At 31.8% G+C, this 19,034-nt stretch overlaps 1 protein-coding gene across 1 annotated transcript in view; it reads left to right on the forward strand.

The window, feature by feature from the left end:
• The first annotated feature begins 2,281 nt into the window (after positions 1-2,281).
• Positions 2,282-19,034, forward strand: part of kug (FAT atypical cadherin kugelei) — a 671,938-nt gene continuing 655,185 nt past the window's right edge. The window contains exon 1 of the mRNA XM_074130786.1: positions 2,282-2,421. The gene's annotated coding sequence lies outside the window, so the exon portion shown is untranslated. The remainder of the gene's footprint in view (positions 2,422-19,034) is intronic.

Genomic DNA, 19,034 nt, shown 5'->3' on the forward strand with positions numbered 1-19,034 from the left:
TGTTTAATTCGTTTTTATTGCTTTCTCTTATTTATATTTATGTCGTTTTGCTTTGAATTGACTCAATGGAAGAGTAATTATAATGTTTTACATATAATTGTAAAATACATATGCCAGCCATTTCTAACGAAACTTTTAAATATATATACAGTTATTTTAGAGATTTTAATATCAGTCTAGAGTAGACAAAAGCAAAATGCATTTTCTATAATTTCATTTTTTTTATTTTCGGTACTAATTATTTATATGTTATCGAATTCTCTAAGCATAGATACATTTCTTAGTAAAGGTATTTAATCTGGAAAGGCATTCAAATGCGTAATTTTAGAAGTATTAATTATTCTGTAATACTAAACTATTGATCTTTGAAAAATGTACATTAAATCAATCTCATAAGATTTGATTCAGTTGGCAGGCCATCCTATCCTCGCCAAACTTGTTTTTGGTGTGGTGTGTTTTTAAAAAGGGTTTCTGAATTAGTTTATAGGAATGTTTTATTTGGTAAAACACTTGAGGTCACAATTAAATCGCATCTTACATTCACATTTAAATGTATCCGAGTTTTGGGACCTTTTACCACTTAAAATTTTCATGTCAGCAGCGAAATTAAACTATTATTCTTGCTGAGATTAAAACTTTAATTTAAAATAGCTTTTTTTAATAGATTGTTGAAAATTTAGAACTGTTGTTTTATTTTTCGGGTAGGTAAAAATATTACCCTCACTATAATTTCCAAATCTTTGTGGTATTTTTTCTGCACAAATCGTGTCTATAATTTAAGTTTCCCGACCGTTAGTAGAACCTGATAAAGACACTGTATCTTATAAGGTTTTATTTGAAACCAACTAAATTTTTTTCATTAGATTACTGCTCTTCCTTTTGGCTCTATGAACTATCAATTTGCATAATCGTTTTACATAAAAGGTGCTTTGCTATTGCTGTCAGATTTGAAGTTTCAAATGCTACTAGGAAATAGAAAAGGTTCAACGATTCTTCTTTTTCTCTTTAGGCTTTTGCTGAAAATGCCAAACTATTTTATTTATTTGGAAATTGTTATTTTTATTTACATATCATATTTTCAAAATCCTAAATTATCTAGACAATAATTATTGCGAATGCAAAGCAATAGTAATACTCGTAGTATCCAGGAATTTGTTTTGGTTTTAAAAGTGTAACGATTTAGTAGTTAATTGAGGAAGCCCTCTTGCTTGTTCTTGTGGAGACTTAGAAGGTGGCGTGTCCATTCCCGAAGGTAAACCAACCTTCCTCCTCCCACACAATAGATCATGGGGACTCTACCATCATCATTGCAATACCTCGACCACCACGAAACCTTTCCTCAACTCGTGAGCCTGGAGACAAAACTCTTACGAGCTGACTCACGATCCCGTGGTACCATTTCATAGACAGACTATGTCTCCTACTTAAGGCCTAGAATGGTCACTGGCCCAGCCATGCCCAGCTCATGACTTACCGGTTTCTCCGCACCTTCCTGGTGTCAGCTCGTACATGTTCTTGTGGAGACTTAGAAGGTGGCGTATCTATTCCCGAAGGCAAACCAACCATCCTCCGCCCACACAATAGATCATGGCGACTCTACCTGTTGTGATTTCTTACGACTCAGGCTGCATTTAATGTTATACTGTAGCCCAATTAATGAAAGTTTACAATGTTTGGCCATATTAGAATATAATTTGCGGTTTGGTGTACATATTATAAAGGAAGGTTAAATGCTTGCTAAAATTCCGAATTTGGTGCTAATTCCACACCTGAAAGTAGTTTATTTATTTCTTTGAGCCTTTCTTAAATTATAGCTCGAACTATTTTCTATAAATTTTCTATTCTCGTTGAATAAGTGTTGGTCTACAATTCTTTTAGGGCGAGTTTTTTCTAAGACAATTCAAACTATTATGAGAGAGGGCAGTGGCTATTCTTTTCTCTTATACCATTTCATTACAATGTATGACTCTGCTAGTTTGTATTACAAAGGGTGGTTAAATGCCTTGTTTATTTTCCAAAACTACCAAAAGTTCAAAATTAGGATTTTTCACTAATTAAGGACAAATGAAGACCGATTTTAATAAGTAAATGTTGTTAAACTAAAATGTTTCCTAAAAAAAGTATGAATTATATATTATTTATCCTAATAATTTAAATACTTAGATAAATAAAATACATATTTTGTTTTGAAAATAATGTTTGTTAGCGACATCTCTTGAGTGTTTGCCCTACTACAGGCATTCTGCAGCCAATTAGAAGGCAGATGTAAGGTCGCCATGACCGACTGTCTGACAGACTTAGTTTACTATTCAGTTATACTGTGAATGTGTGTGAGTGAATAGTGTCGGATGCGGTAGTGTCTAGTGATTCTTAAAAAGAAAAAGAAAAAATAATTGTTTTTCACGGATTTTCATTATCTAGGTGGGTTTATTGAAAACAGATATTTATATTTTAAGAAGTTGGTACATTAGAATCATAGATCACTTCATAGATTTTGTTTTTTTTAAATACAATTTTTGTGAGTTTTAGTTTTGGCACTTGCGTTTTTATTGGAAGATTATTTTAAAAATTATAGCTCTTTTTCCTTTTTTTATGAAATATACGTTTTTGTCTACTTTACTTGCAGTAAAATATAAAACTTGTGGAGCTTAACGGTAAAGGTATGCGAGAAAACGTTAATCTGTAAAATTCGTTTTATATCTTTAACAACTCTGTATTATTCCTGGGATTGATATTTTTAAATTTATTTAAATTGGGGAAAAACATTCTTTTGATACAATAGTTCAATTTTTTGTTTAAAGCTTTTGTTATTTTCATAGAATGAGACGTTTAATAATCATTTAATTTTTAATAAGTAACCACCTTTGGAAATTCTTTTTCTTAAATGTTAGCAATATAAGCTTGAAAATGAAACAGAAAAACTCACCTGTTGCCGGGACTAACGGTTGGTGAGTCAAGTTTTTGCAGTGTTGCCGGTTCTACTTGACTGTCAAGATTAAGTGTGTGGTTTGAAACACGTACTTATTTGTATTTACCTTTTAGATATTTTGGTTTTAATTATTATTACTTTAGAATTGTTTGGATATTGTTCAATATTAAATAGCATTATTTTGATTTAGGCCTAAGTGAAGTAAATGTTTTCTTCTAGGATGAATTCCTACTATTCATGTTTCTCTTTTATGTTCTCCAGCATGAAATTTTGTTATTTGTTTTTCATGTTTTTGGCATGATCAATTAGTTAATTGTTCATAATTGATTGCATCTGTGTTAGTTCTGCTTCATCTCAACAATAATCTGGTCCCTTCTTGTTTGAATCATAATGTAAAAAAAGTCAGCGCGAAGAAGCAAAACTATCGTAGCTTAAAAGTAAATTTCATATTTAAAATGTTTTGGGGTCAAAATTACTCCAATTAAAGGTGCCTGTATTTTTCAAAAATCTATACTTGACTATGGAAGTTGATCAAAGAACTTGATCAAGTCAAGAACTGCCTCGCCTCGAAGACTGCTTCAATCATTTACAGAAGGCATTTGAATCTAATCTAGTTTATTCACTTGTCTCGAACGATATGTGATTTCATAGGTATTAAACGTGATTTTACGAATCGTTATTTACTATATTTACTTAAAAAAACACTATTAGCCCTAACTTTAATTGTGGTAAAATGAATAAATAACTTCGTTTTAGGATAAAAGATCAAATCTTCAAATTTTTGTAGCCTACCTCTCATGTAAATGTAAATAGACTTTAGACTCTGAAAGGTTTGAAGTTTACAAAAAAAAATTCATTATTTTTGGTGACTGATTCATAGTTTCAATAGGATGAAAAAATAATTGCCATTTCAGTCGTGATACATTTATTCTGCCGAGCTTTCGACCTAGGGACTAGGTCATCTTCAGGGCTAGTTTACAAAGTAATATTTTTACATTACAGGGTTGGTGTGTGTTTTGTCTTGTCTGTTCATGGACAGACTCCATGAACAGACAAGACAGAAGACAGAGTCCATGAACAGACAAGACAGAAGACACACCAACCCTTTGGATTACTTTGTAAACTAGCCCTGAAGATGATCTAGTCCCTAGGTCGAAAGCTCGGCAGAATAAATGTATCACGACTGAAATGGCAATTATTTTTTCATCCCATTGAAAAAAAAATTCTGTATTTTACTTATCCTTTTTCTTTGGATAAAAGAATCCGTGCATTAATTTTAATAATATAAGTATTCATAAAGAAAATACATTGAACTAACGATGTAATGATTAAGAGAGCCACCTGGTAAAGTTCACAATCATTCTGCACCCTTTTTTTCAGATAATAGTGAGGGGCGACCCTTCCCTAATCAGTCATCAGCACTTCTAAGCACATGCCGCTGGCTTCCCACTCTGGGCTTTACTGGGTGTTACTGGACCCTCCTGCGATTAGAGTTAAACCCCATAACACCATTAAACAATCTGGTGTGAACGCACATACTTTCTCTGTCTCAGTCTCTTACCACGAATTCTCTTAAGTTCTAACTCATTCCTGTTGGTTTTTAAACTCTGAACATTTGAATTATATTTTATTCTTAGTAAACATTATTCAGTTTTTTTTATAAGGAAAGGACTGTTCGTATCGGTCTTTACAGTGTCTTGTAGATAGTTTGTGATACAAGTCAAGATTTGATCTGTGGTTAAGTAGTCTAGAAAACTTCTGTACGTATCTTGTCGTTTTAGTCGAGTATTTGGGTTTTAGGTTCGCTTGTCAATGTACAGTCCGTATTGCGTTAGCTGGAGTAGTACCGTTTAGTTGAATTGCTGGACAGATTTCTGTGATTTTAATGGCACATACGTATACAGGGTGTTCAGCATAAGACTACGGTAACTTCGGGAGGCGATTCTGGGCATCATTTGCAACAAAAAATTCCATATAAACTATGGCTCGATTCGGCTCCGTTTTGTAGATAATTTTAATTTTATGTTTTTTCAAGGTGTTACTACTTTTTAGCAAACAGTTAGCTATATTTCTCAAACTACTGTAGCTAAAGAAAGTTCATTCAGCTCATTAGAAAGAAGGTTAAATTTCCTTTTAAATAAGATAATTTATATTTCAAAATAATAGTATTAAGCATTTCAAATTTTGGCCTAAACATAAGAAATAGCAAGTTTCTAATTTCTTCCCAAAACTTTGACTTCATTTTTCTCAAAAATATTTTATATGAAAAAACCGTGCACTGTTCAGGAAAATCAACTACATACAATCACCTTTCGAAAGGCATACAATGCATTGGGGTTATTTTAAAAATTGATGCAGAAATCTGTGATTAATTGCAAAAAAGTGTTGGCATTATGAAAGGAATTCACCTACCATAAGAATATAACTGAACAGAATCATCAAATCCAGTACAATTTTTTGCAAACGTGTAATTTAATAATTAATTAATTTAAGAACTATTTTCAAAAATATAAAACTTACATTATAAATAATAAAATAAAATAAAAAGAAGAAAATGGTGTATGATGTTAAATGAGCGTTAGGTACCAATTCCAAAAGAATGGATTTTCGTTTAACGAGTTTAGGACTGTGTGCTATTCTTTAGTTAATTCACAAATATGCTTAATAATTTGAATAAAACACAGATTTTTTTTGAACTACTCAACAAACTTTTGGAACTAGGCGGTTGTGGAGAGAGCTAATAACTAATCTTTGAACTTACTTATCGCTCTAATCTCCGAGTTAAAAACTGACTCGTAAATGGGTCCTTTGAATTTTCCCTAACTTCGTTTTGTAGATGACATAGCTTTTATTTAAATCAGTTTCATTGAATTTATTTGTTTAGAATTTTAATATTTTGCTACTAAAATTCTTTAAAGGACAGTTTTTAGGTAAATGGTGGGTAAGATTCTTTAAAAGTGTCATTCTAGATAGAGAGAATATTTATAAGTAGTAAAAATTGTTTAAAAAAATCTGAATTCGTTGAAAATGTATGAGTTAGGAACTTGAAGAATTATAGTTAAAGAAGTTATAGAATTGTTCAGACCTTCCTTCTAGAATTTGAATGAAGTGGAACATGACAAAATGAGGGTTTCACACCCCAGATTTACTGAAGAGTTTACTTTGGATTATAAACATTGAAATTTATTTAAATTAAAGGAGTCAGTCCTTGCGCAGGGTCCTGTAGTTTATATAGACAGAACTAGGAAGTTTGTATACACTGCATTCTCTGTTTACTTCTTTTTACTACCAATTGTTTATGAGAACGTGTTCACTAATGTTTTGTTTACGTATGTGATTAGTTTTAAATAAACTGTTTCCATTCATTGGGATAGTCAAAAAGGATGAATTAATAGTCTATTGTGGCTGAATAATTTATTTCCTTCCAATTAGGAGTAGGGGGTGGCCAGAATTTTGACAGTGGATCGATCGGACGGCCATAGTCTTTGGTAGTGTTGATAGGTTTTAGTCCAAGGCGTCTCATGAGTTGCCCGTAATATCCGTTTAAATTCTTATTATTATTTTATTTTCCTATGTTCGTGAAGTTCAATTGGTGTTTCATTATGAGGAAAGCAGTCCACTGCATCCTGGAGCTTACCTTTACGCTCTTATATTAAGCTTAAAGAAAGTACGTCATTTTCTGTAAGCATATTGAGTCTTTTTTAATTTTAAATGCATCAACATCTGAGAGTACTTCTGGCCTTCGTATACAGTATTCCTACAATGAGCTTAAACTTATAAATAAGACCCAATTTCTCTAAAAAGAACACTTTTTTTTTTATAGAGACTTTTTGAAATTCTTTTTTCGTTGTTTCCTTTAAATTTTTTAAAAACAATTCATTTTCATATTATTTAGCGAAAGAAAATAGTAATTGAAAAATTTTGAAACCATTAAAAAAAAGAAGGTTACTTTTGGCCCCTCTGCCATTACTTAAATAACTTATTAGTTGGGCAGCTCGTTTTAAGCTGGGCTAATCCCTTACCGGAAGAGCATATAAATTATTCCTCTTGTTTTCAGCAACACAGTTTTCTCTTGTTTGATAGACCGTACCAGCTACAATTCCGCTTCTCTTCATTACTAACCAGGGCTTTATATGTTTGTAACTGTACTACATATTATTTTCCTATATAATTTTTCACCGTTACAACCATTTGTTTCATGAAATTATAACAATTTTTTTCCGACAATCTCACTTTTAAAATGAAAAATATTTAATCAAGTCAGCCCTAGCTAATTTTATTTAATTATTTCTATTAAAGCCATATTAAGCTAAAAGCGCCAGTTTCGCACTAATTACAAACACATTACTAATACACATCTAATATATTTCTTCATCGTAATGGGACTATGAAACTATACATAGAACAATCCAAATGTCACCTTTTGCTAGCCATTTTCATACACAAAACATTTGTTCAATAAAGAGTAGCCTACCATAAAGAGTAAGTCCATATATCACAGTGAACCGGCATTCTACCGGTCTGATCCACTACCCCCTCCCCCAAAAGTGCCCTTAATCGAAGTATTACAGAAAAATGTTTCCTATAAAAGTTGTAGAACTATTTGAGAGCTATAATTATACCAAGTTTGGAGAAAATCCAAGAAGCGGTTTTTGAGAAAAAGTTGAAAAATTGAAAAATCTATTCAGTAAAGTGGTACTTCCGGTGGAGCTATTTCGACCAAAAATTGATTGTCGCTTCCGGTGGTGACACTTGAACTAAATATCAAATTTGAAACGTCTGCGACTTTCCGTTCCTGAGATATAGTGGATAAACTCACTATAGATATGTAAAGTCAGGCCAAACCTATGTCATCAAGGCACGATGGGTTAGAGAACCGCGATTCTAGGAATTACTGGATCTGTAACCCAACCTGCCTTAGCCGGGATTTTTTTATCACTATTCTCTCTCTTTTCTCTTTAACTAGCCGAATGCGATCGGTTTTTATCGGTAACTTTCGGCTTAGTTGATTATTATTTATTAAGAACTTATTTAATTTCCTATTTAATATTTAACATCTGATATGCACACTCACACGACTTTCATTTACTAATATGTAGTGTGCAGTTAGGTTTTCTTGTAAACTATAATTTTTACCGAATAGTGGTTGCCTTAAATTGCACAATACATTCTAATGGAACTATTTTAGAATAAATCTAATGAGCACACTCACACGACTTTTTCTTAGCACTACCTAGGTAGTTGGGTTTTCTTGTAAACTATAATTTTTACCGAATAGTGGTTGCCTTATATTACACAATACATTCTAATGGAACTATTTTAGAATAAATCTAATGAGCACACTCACACGACTTTCTCTTATCTCTACCTATGTAGTTGGGTTTTCTTGTAAACTATAATTTTTACCGAATAGTGGTTGCCTTAAATTGCACAATACGTTCTAATGGAACTATTTTAGAATAAATCTAATGAGCACACTCACACGACTTTCTCTTATCTCTACCTATGTAGTTGGGTTTTCTTGTAAACTATAATTTTTACCGAATAGTGGTTGCCTTATATTACACAATACGTTCTAATGGAACTATTTTAGAATAAATCTAATGAGCACACTCACACGACTTTCTCTTATCTCTACCTATGTAGTTGGGTTTTCTTGTAAACTATAATTTTTACCGAATAGTGGTTGCCTTATATTACACAATACATTCTAATGGAACTATTTTAGAATAAATCTAATGAGCACACTCACACGACTTTCTCTTATCTCTACCTATGTAGTTGGGTTTTCTTGTAAACTATAATTTTTACCGAATAGTGGTAACCTTAAATTGCACAATACGTTCTAATGGAACTATTTTAGAATAAATCTAATGAGCACACTCACACGACTTTTTCTTAGCACTACCTATGTAGTTGGGTTTTCTTGTAAACTATAATTTTTACCGAATAGTGGTTACCTTAAATTGCACAATACGTTCTAATGGAACTATTTTAGAATAAATATAAGGAGCACACTCACACGACTTTCTCTTATCTCTACCTATGTAGTTGGGTTTTCTTGTAAACTATAATTTTTACCGAATAGTGGTTGCCTTATATTACACAATACATTCTAATGGAACTATTTTAGAATAAATCTAATGAGCACACTCACACGACTTTTTCTTAGCACTACCTATGTAGTTGGGTTTTCTTGTAAACTATAATTTTTACCGAATAGTGGTAACCTTAAATTGCACAATACGTTCTAATGGAACTATTTTAGAATAAATCTAATGAGCACACTCACACGACTTTCTCTTATCTCTACCCATGTAGTTGGGTTTTCTTGTAAACTAGAATGTTTACCGAATAGTGGTAACCTTAAATTGCACAATACGTTCTAATGGAACTATTTTAGAATAAATCTAATGAGCACACTCACACGACTTTCTCTTATCTCTACCTATGTAGTTGGGTTTTCTTGTAAACTATAATTTTTACCGATTAGTAGTAACCTTAAATTGCACAATACGTTCTAATGGAACTATTTTAGAATAAATCTAATGAGCACACTCACACGACTTTCTCTTATCTCTACCTACGCAGTTAGGTTTTCTTGTAAACTATAATTTTTACCGAATAGTGGTTACCTTAAATTGCACAATACGTTCTAATGGAACTATTATAGAATAAATATAATGAGCACACTCACACGACTTTCTCTTATCTCTACCCATGTAGTTGGGTTTTCTTGTAAACTAGAATGTTTACCGAATAGTGGTAACCTTAAATTGCACAATACGTTCTAATGGAACTATTTTAGAATAAATCTAATGAGCACACTCACACGACTTTCTCTTATCTCTACCTATGTAGTTGGGTTTTCTTGTAAACTATAATTTTTACCGAATAGTGGTTGCCTTATATTACACAATACATTCTAATGGAACTATTTTAGAATAAATCTAATGAGCACACTCACACGACTTTTTCTTAGCACTACCTATGTAGTTGGGTTTTCTTGTAAACTAGAATGTTTACCGAATAGTGGTAACCTTAAATTGCACAATACGTTCTAATGGAACTATTTTAGAATAAATCTAATGAGCACACTCACACGACTTTCTCTTACCACTACCTATGTAGTTGGGTTTTCTTGTAAACTAGAATGTTTACCGAATAGTGGTAACCTTAAATTGCACAATACGTTCTAATGGAACTATTTTAGAATAAATCTAATGAGCACACTCACACGACTTTCTCTTATCTCTACCCATGTAGTTGGGTTTTCTTGTAAACTAGAATGTTTACCGAATAGTGGTAACCTTAAATTGCACAATACGTTCTAATGGAACTATTTTAGAATAAATCTAATGAGCACACTTACACGACTTTCTCTTATCTCTACCTATGTAGTTGGGTTTTCTTGTAAACTATAATTTTTACCGATTAGTGGTAACCTTAAATTGCACAATACGTTCTAATGGAACTATTTTAGAATAAATCTAATGAGCACACTCACACGACTTTCTCTTATCTCTACCTACGCAGTTAGGTTTTCTTGTAAACTATAATTTTTACCGAATAGTGGTTACCTTAAATTGCACAATACGTTCTAATGGAACTATTATAGAATAAATATAATGAGCACACTCACACGACTTTCTCTTATCTCTACCTATGTAGTTGGGTTTTCTTGTAAACTATAATTTTTACCGAATAGTGGTAACCTTAAATTGCACAATACGTTCTAATGGAACTATTTTAGAATAAATCTAATGAGCACACTCACACGACTTTCTCTTATCTCTACCTATGTAGTTGGGTTTTCTTGTAAACTATAATTTTTACCGAATAGTGGTTACCTTATATTACACAATACATTCTAATGGAACTATTTTAGAATAAATATAATGAGCACACTCACACGACTTTCTCTTACCACTACCTATGTAGTTGGGTTTTCTTGTAAACTAGAATGTTTACCGAATAGTGGTAACCTTAAATTGCACAATACGTTCTAATGGAACTATTTTAGAATAAATCTAATGAGCACACTCACACGACTTTCTCTTATCTCTACCCATGTAGTTGGGTTTTCTTGTAAACTAGAATGTTTACCGAATAGTGGTAACCTTAAATTGCACAATACGTTCTAATGGAACTATTTTAGAATAAATCTAATGAGCACACTCACACGACTTTCTCTTATCTCTACCTATGTAGTTGGGTTTTCTTGTAAACTATAATTTTTACCGAATAGTGGTTGCCTTATATTACACAATACATTCTAATGGAACTATTTTAGAATAAATATAATGAGCACACTCACACGACTTTCTCTTACCACTACCTATGTAGTTGGGTTTTCTTGTAAACTAGAATGTTTACCGAATAGTGGTAACCTTAAATTGCACAATACGTTCTAATGGAACTATTTTAGAATAAATCTAATGAGCACACTCACACGACTTTCTCTTACCACTACCTATGTAGTTGGGTTTTCTTGTAAACTAGAATGTTTACCGAATAGTGGTAACCTTAAATTGCACAATACGTTCTAATGGAACTATTTTAGAATAAATCTAATGAGCACACTCACACGACTTTCTCTTATCTCTACCTATGTAGTTGGGTTTTCTTGTAAACTATCATTTTTACCGAATAGTGGTTGCCTTATATTACACAATACATTCTAGTGGAACTATTTTAGAATAAATATAATGAGCACACTCACACGACTTTCTCTTACCACTACCTATGTAGTTGGGTTTTCTTGTAAACTAGAATGTTTACCGAATAGTGGTAACCTTAAATTGCACAATACGTTCTAATGGAACTATTTTAGAATAAATCTAATGAGCACACTCACACGACTTTCTCTTATCTCTACCTATGTAGTTGGGTTTTCTTGTAAACTAGAATGTTTACCGAATATTGGTAACCTTAAATTGCACAATACGTTCTAATGGAACTATTTTAGAATAAATCTAATGAGCACACTCACACGACTTTCTCTTATCTCTACCTATGTAGTTGGGTTTTCTTGTAAACTATAATTTTTACCGAATAGTGGTAACCTTAAATTGCACAATACGTTCTAATGGAACTATTTTAGAATAAATCTAATGAGCACACTTACACGACTTTCTCTTATCTCTACCTATGTATTTGGGTTTTCTTGTAAACTAGAATGTTTACCGAATAGTGGTAACCTTAAATTGCACAATACATTCTAATGGAACTATTTTAGAATAAATCTAATGAACACACTCACACGACTTTCTTATACCACTATCTATGTGTGGAAAATAGAACGTTTAAATTAAAGTTTTCGAATCGATGCGATAGTGGAACCAGGAAAGAGCTTTATGGATGTACCCGACCTTTTTAGAGGTTTTTTAGCTTTGACATTTTCTACCGTAATTCTTGGTGTGAAAGAGACGTGCTGTCTCCTGCGAAGTTACAAGCCATTTTGCATTAATGTTGGAAGTAAATTTTAAAGAAGATAGTCGTTTGATTATTTCAAATTTGGATTTTTGTAACTTTTATTTTTTAATAATTGAAATATTTAATTTTTCTTTTCAACCATTCAATTTATAAATTTAAACGTACGTTTCAATAAAAAATAAAAAAAAAGATAAAAGTGATAAAAAAGAAATAATTATATTAGTCGGTGTATGTCGTTATTAGTTCGGTAAAGTTCGGAATTTTAACCAGCAGTATGTAGCGCGCTCAAGTCCTGCCGTCTGGTATCAGGACAAAACCACCAGTACGGCTTTACAGGCCTCGCTAAGTTCGCCAGAACTGTGTGTGTCAGTCAGTCGGCGCGGTTATCTTTTTCTTTTTTCTTTTTCTTTTTTTTAAAAAAAAGAGAGAGAGTATAACCTCCTTTAACTTCTATATATACTACATTTCGAGTACAGTGAACTCCCTTGTGTTTACATATATACATGTAGATCTAAGTGTGTAAATAAACGTTACATCATTTTCAACCTCTTTTATATACATATGTACTTGAATTATACAGAATTGGATTAATTGCTGCTACAGTAAATATAAATTGTACGTCTTTATTAGTTTTTTTTTTAAATTCATTTTAAAAATAATACTTTTAGCTATTATTAAAAATAATAGAAATTATTCTAATTTAATTGCTAATTTCGAAATGATTTTTTGAACATTATTAATGGAAAATTTTTTAGATTCTTTCCGGAAGTAGTTTCTCTTCATAGTTCTTGAGTTGGTTAGATCAATCCCGATTATTCGGTTTAATTAAGCATTAGTTTTGGTGAAACGTTTTTCAATTTAGGAGCCGATGTAATTGTGGATTGTGTTTTTTATTTTGACTAGGCAAAAACCACATTCTATGCGATCGTTATAGTTGAAGTTAGAAAATAGACGATTGAATTTATAAAATAAAACAACATAGTTTCATATCACACAGTGCCCTGTTCCCATTAACTTATATTTTCTGGAATTGTTGATTTTTGATGCAGCTGTCAGCTTGAATTTAATGCATTTTGTGCATAACCACTGCTTTTTTTAAAGATCAGCAGAAATCAGGTCTTGAATCATCACATCATTCAGTGAATTTAAAATGAAGAACTTCGTGTATTAGGTAACTATCATGACCTACGTATTTCTAGGCAACTATTCATGCCAGTCAATATCAAAAATTGGGGGAAAAAATCAATTCCTATATTCGGTTTAATTAAATATTAGATTGAACGTAACTTTAAGATATAAATAGCCGAATTGACCTGATGACAATATTGGAAATAGTATTGTTAGGGTCGTCTATCTATAAAGGATTTGTGGGGAAAGTTAGTTCGATTGGCCACAATTTCACTAAATATTCTTGTAATAACTATTATCATTCTCGGACATGCAATCGATTACATTCTTTGAGATATTTGTTCCTTACTTGTGTTAGTTAATCGCTTCTAAAATACTGACAGACGTTTTATTGGTTGTTATTCTTAAGACACGTTAGATCAAAGGTGCAGGTCTTTTTTTTTTTTTTTTTTTTTATGTAACCCCCTTTGAAAATTTTTTAAATTTTTTTTTAGCCCTGCGTCATTTTCAAAGTTTAGGAATATTTGTTGGCAGAGAGGTAAATTTATGCCAATAAATTTTCAATGACAATTATGCGCATCTTACCCAGGTGTTTTTAGCGTTGAAAAATATTCACATGATTCAACAGATATGAGCGATTAGAGGTGAGGCCTGCAAAGTTGAGAAGTATCGTGGAATTGAGTTCGATACTTGTTCTAGGCCTTTTGAATTCAATTTAAAATGAGAAAATTTAATAAAGAACGATTGTAAATACTTTACTAGATAAAACTTGCTGAAATAGCATTTTTTTTTTTAATTCAAAATAGCATTGTTGAAAGTTTAGTCTAGAGGTGTGTCCCTTATCGACCATCATTTGACCCTCAGCCCTTATCTTGACCTAGACAGACAAAAGTCCCAAGGCGAACTTAGAAGCACGTTTTTTAGAAGTCGTGTTTGATTATTAGCGCAGGTTATTTAACTTGAATAAATAGTAAAATAGTTATTGCAATTATTATCTAATAAAAATCTCACAGAATCTTTTTATTTTCAATCATTAGTTTTTTTTAGAGTTTAGTTTTTTTTAAAAAAAGGTTTGCTTTCATTAATTGGCTTAGATGTACATGAGATAGGGATAAATGTATTTGGTATTGAAGTAATAAATAGTGCAAGCGCGTTGTGGGAGTCCACACTGCATTGGTATATTTACTAAGGAAAAGTGGTCCAGATAATTCGTGTTAAGGCTAGAACCAATTTAGTACCATTTTGCTGAGAGAAAAGAATAAAAAAGTTGGCTGTGACCTCATAAACGCCTTTTTCTGGAAGGTTTTACGTCCAATTAGATGCCACAAAGCGTCTAGTACTTTATTGCTACTTTTTTATTAATTTATTTTCTTTTTTTAAATAAACAAATTATTCTTAGCGGGTATTATAGCTGGGGGAACCTCTCAGCTGCATGCAACCGGATTATATGGGGATTATAACTGGATTATAATCTCTCTGTTACATTCATGGTAGCGTTTTAGTTGCAATTATGACCTAAAATGCACATAAAAAGAGAGTAATTCAGAAAAAACAGAGGCTGCGTTTCCGGAAACATCATCTAACGAATCTCTATAATAATAACGTAACATTTTTCTTAAAAGAAAAACAAAAAATAAATAATAATCTTTGCTCTGAATGCTGCATTTGTGCAATTGAATCTTTTCTTACACAGTTACACCCTGTCTTGCTGTTAAAGATTGGAGGCAGTATTACGAGCTTGTCAAATGACTGTACCGGAAATACCTGAACGTTCCTTTTAGTCCAAAAAGCTGGTTTTTTACAAAATTTCTCTCTCTCTCTCTAGTGTGTCTCATGTGTGTAAGTTCAACTTTTATTCAGTTGCTATCCAACAATAAACTTTTAAAAAATATCAGCCGCTTTTCTGAATAAATTTTTTTAGTTCTCCTCTGTCGAAAAATGTTGGGCCTACGATTTGATTTTAATATCAAATTGTTGTAACTTTTAATGGATACCTACATTTCCCTGGTCGTGTATAAATTCGTAATATTAAGGAAATAGGGGAATTCCTTATAAAAGGCCATTTCAATACATCTTTAAACCCATAAAATATTTGTGAGGGTTAAGATATGTATGCGAGTAAATTGAAGGAAATCCCCAAACGGGACTCTACCACTTAACTGTGTAAAGTTTTCTATTTTTTTTTTTGTAATTTTTTTATAAATAAAGAAAATGGCGTTTTTCGTATTACCATTTTATGCACATAGATTTTTGAAACTTCTTTTTGAATAATTTGTCATTAGAATTCAGAAAATGGATTGCAGTCCTCGTGAGATTTGTGAAAATTTACGGTTTTGCAAACTAGTATAATGTGTGATAACTTGTTTGTATATTTTTAAATTCATTAGTTTGAATAAAATGTAAAGGCTAAAATTTTGGGAATTATCAAAGTAAAGTCGTGTGAGATCAGTTACCTAGACAACCATGGTTTAAGGGGAACTGTCACTAAATAAATGGGTTGTTTGCGACAATAAGCAGGCTGAGAGCGAACTACGCGGTGTGCGGATCGTATCTTTACAGGATCAACAAAAGATCCCTCTCCTCTTTGCGTAGATTGCAATGAGGAGGAGGATTTCAAACATATAATAATGATATGTCCACGTTATGTGGTAGAAAAGAAACGAATGTTTGACGACTTATACAGGTATTTAGATGCACCATTTCGCTACGAAGACATAATATTCTCCACCAACTGTGCTTAAGACTATAGCAGAGCTAGTAATGAAATATGAATGTATTTAAAAGTTATAGGCGATTAGAATGAATGGAAGAAAATGATTAGAGAAGGATTACGTGATTTTAATATAGGTTAAGCTATAAGGATGGCAGAAATATAGAGCACTGATCCGTACAATAGTTGTAGTATATGTAAATAGTCGTATATAGTAGAGGGATGAATGTGTGAGGCGAATGTATTTATAAGTAAGAATGGAGAGTGAGTGATATTATAGTGATAAGCACCTAGACGATGCTGGCTGTCCATACAGCCTTTGGGCTTTTTTTGGGGGGCTTTGGGCTTTCGCCATCGAAAGCCAATGCCAAAAAAAGGCCCAAAAAAAGTCTGTTCTGACCTTTTTTATGTTCCTGTCATTTATTCTGAACTCAGGCTTCCTTGATTTATCGACTTCTTTAAAATCCATCTCTGCTAGCGTAATAACATGTAGGACACCGCTACATGCAGTTTCTTGATTGTACTTGTATTTTATTTGGTCGTTAGGTTTAGGATAAAATCAATAATATTCTATTTTTATCCAATTTTGAAAGGTGCATTCCTATGCAACCGGAAACCTCTTTTTGAATGGTTTGATAGACTTTTCTAATGTTCCTATTTCCTAGTTTACCTACTTAAATGATAACAGTCATTTTCTCTAAAACAACTGCACCAAAACAAGGGGTTGTTGCTTAAAATATGATAATAGGAACGAATGGCCGGGGTACCTCTTAATGATACAAGAAAGCCTACTCGAGAAGTTTGTGAGATCCAGGTGTAAGGTAAAACCTTACTTATGTAGTATGTAAGGAATGACGCAAATTGATATTAGAAAATTTGCATCAATTTGAAGGAGGAGGGATGGTAAGTATGTGACTTGGCTAAATTTGACCTAATTTCACCCCACAGTACTGTTTGCATTATTTAGTTGGTGTGTCGTATTCAATGGGTTCTCTATACTATCTGCTGTTATGAACTTCACTCATTACCATGTTGCCCAACTTTCCAATATTTACCACTTTTCATCTACACTTGATATTCAGTTATTACACTTTTACAAAAAAGAAAAAAAAATCATTTGCCTTGTAAAGTTTAATTAATTCTTTGTAGTAGAGCACACCTGTCAATTTTCCTGATTGGATGCCCCTGTTTTAATAATTATATTTTCAATTTATCAAAGCGCACTATTTTTTGCTTTCTTTTTGGCATTGACTTTCGCCATACAGCCAGCATCGTCTAGGTGCTTATCACTAGAATATCACTCTCTCTCCATTCTTACTTATAAATACATTCGCTTCACTCATTCATCCCTCTACTATATACAACTATTCACATAAACCTTACAGCTAATGGATGGATCAGTACTCTATATTTCTGCCATCCTTATAGCTTAACCGAAATTAAAATCATGTAATCCTTCTGTAATCATTTTCTTCCATTCATTCTAATCGGCTATTACTTTTAAAGACATTCATACTCCTTAACAAAAACTTACAGTTTAAAATGTTAAGTATAAGGGTTGATTAAACGCCAAAAGGTACACAAATCAGCAAGTACCCAACATTTCATTAATACTTCATTAATATTTAAGTAATTCTACTGCATTAATTTTCATTAATAAGTTATTTTTTAGAATTTATTAGATATCACAGACCCTTATGCTGGCCATTTTCGTCTACAAAATATATGTTCAAGTAGCACTGTAGATTGACTGTAATATCTAATTATTTATAATAATCAAACTATTAATTACAGGTTAAAAAGAAAAACGTTATAAAAAATAAAATAAAAGTATGAGGCTAAAAAATTCAAAACCTTGTTTAAAAAAATGCTTATACCAACTTACATCAATGATTTTGTTTATTTTATTTATTTATTTTTATTTCTTAAATAAAAATCGTCGGTTTAAGTTCATTCTTCGATTAAAGTAATTGTTATTGTATGAAGTAGTCAAACGTTTATAATAATAGGTAATAATTATCTGGCTTTATCGCAAATAACATAGTTTTCTTCAATTACATTCTCCATCTAGGTGTTCTTCCCACAATGTTGTATATATGTAATATAAAGTAAATAAGATATGCATATATTTAGGACAGCTAATTATTCCAGTATTTTATTATAAGTAAAATTAGGGGTACTAAATTAAATTACAATAGAGAAATGAATAATTATTGTTTAATAATCTACTTGTTATTAACTGTGTGTTAATTGTGCTCACGAATATTTCGGTAAGACGAATTCAAGACAGTAGCCTACTCTAACTTTATCTTTACTTTAACATGCATGTACGTATATATGATTTATCATAATTATAACAAAAAAAATAATATAAATGAAGTGGCCAGCATAAGGGTCTGTGATATCTAATAAATTCTAAAAAATAACTTATTAATGAAAATTAATGCAGTAGAATTACTTAAATATTAATGAAGTATTAATGAAATGTTGGGTACTTGCTGATTTGTGTACCTTTTGGCGTTTAATCAACCCTTATACTTAACATTTTAAACTGTAAGTTTTTGTTAAGGAGATTTTTGTACCTTTTGGATAGATTTTCCTTTTTGTCTATTTTACAAAGTTACATATCTGCTTTACAGATTTTTTTAAAATTTGGAATAAGCAATTCTATAATTATAACCTGATAAGGTGTTAAGTCGGAACCGTAACTACCACTGGAGAGATCTTTTTAAAGAATGATTATAGTTGCGGTCCCCCAAACCATCCCCAATAACAATGTTTTTGAAAAAGCGTTTTGAATAACATAGGAAGGTATTTGTACGTAAATAGCAA

This window comes from Rhodnius prolixus, unplaced genomic scaffold (genome assembly GCF_049639745.1).
Source record: "Rhodnius prolixus isolate KJV_2025 unplaced genomic scaffold, Rpr scaffold_4, whole genome shotgun sequence".
NCBI classification, from domain to species: domain Eukaryota; kingdom Metazoa; phylum Arthropoda; class Insecta; order Hemiptera; family Reduviidae; genus Rhodnius; species Rhodnius prolixus.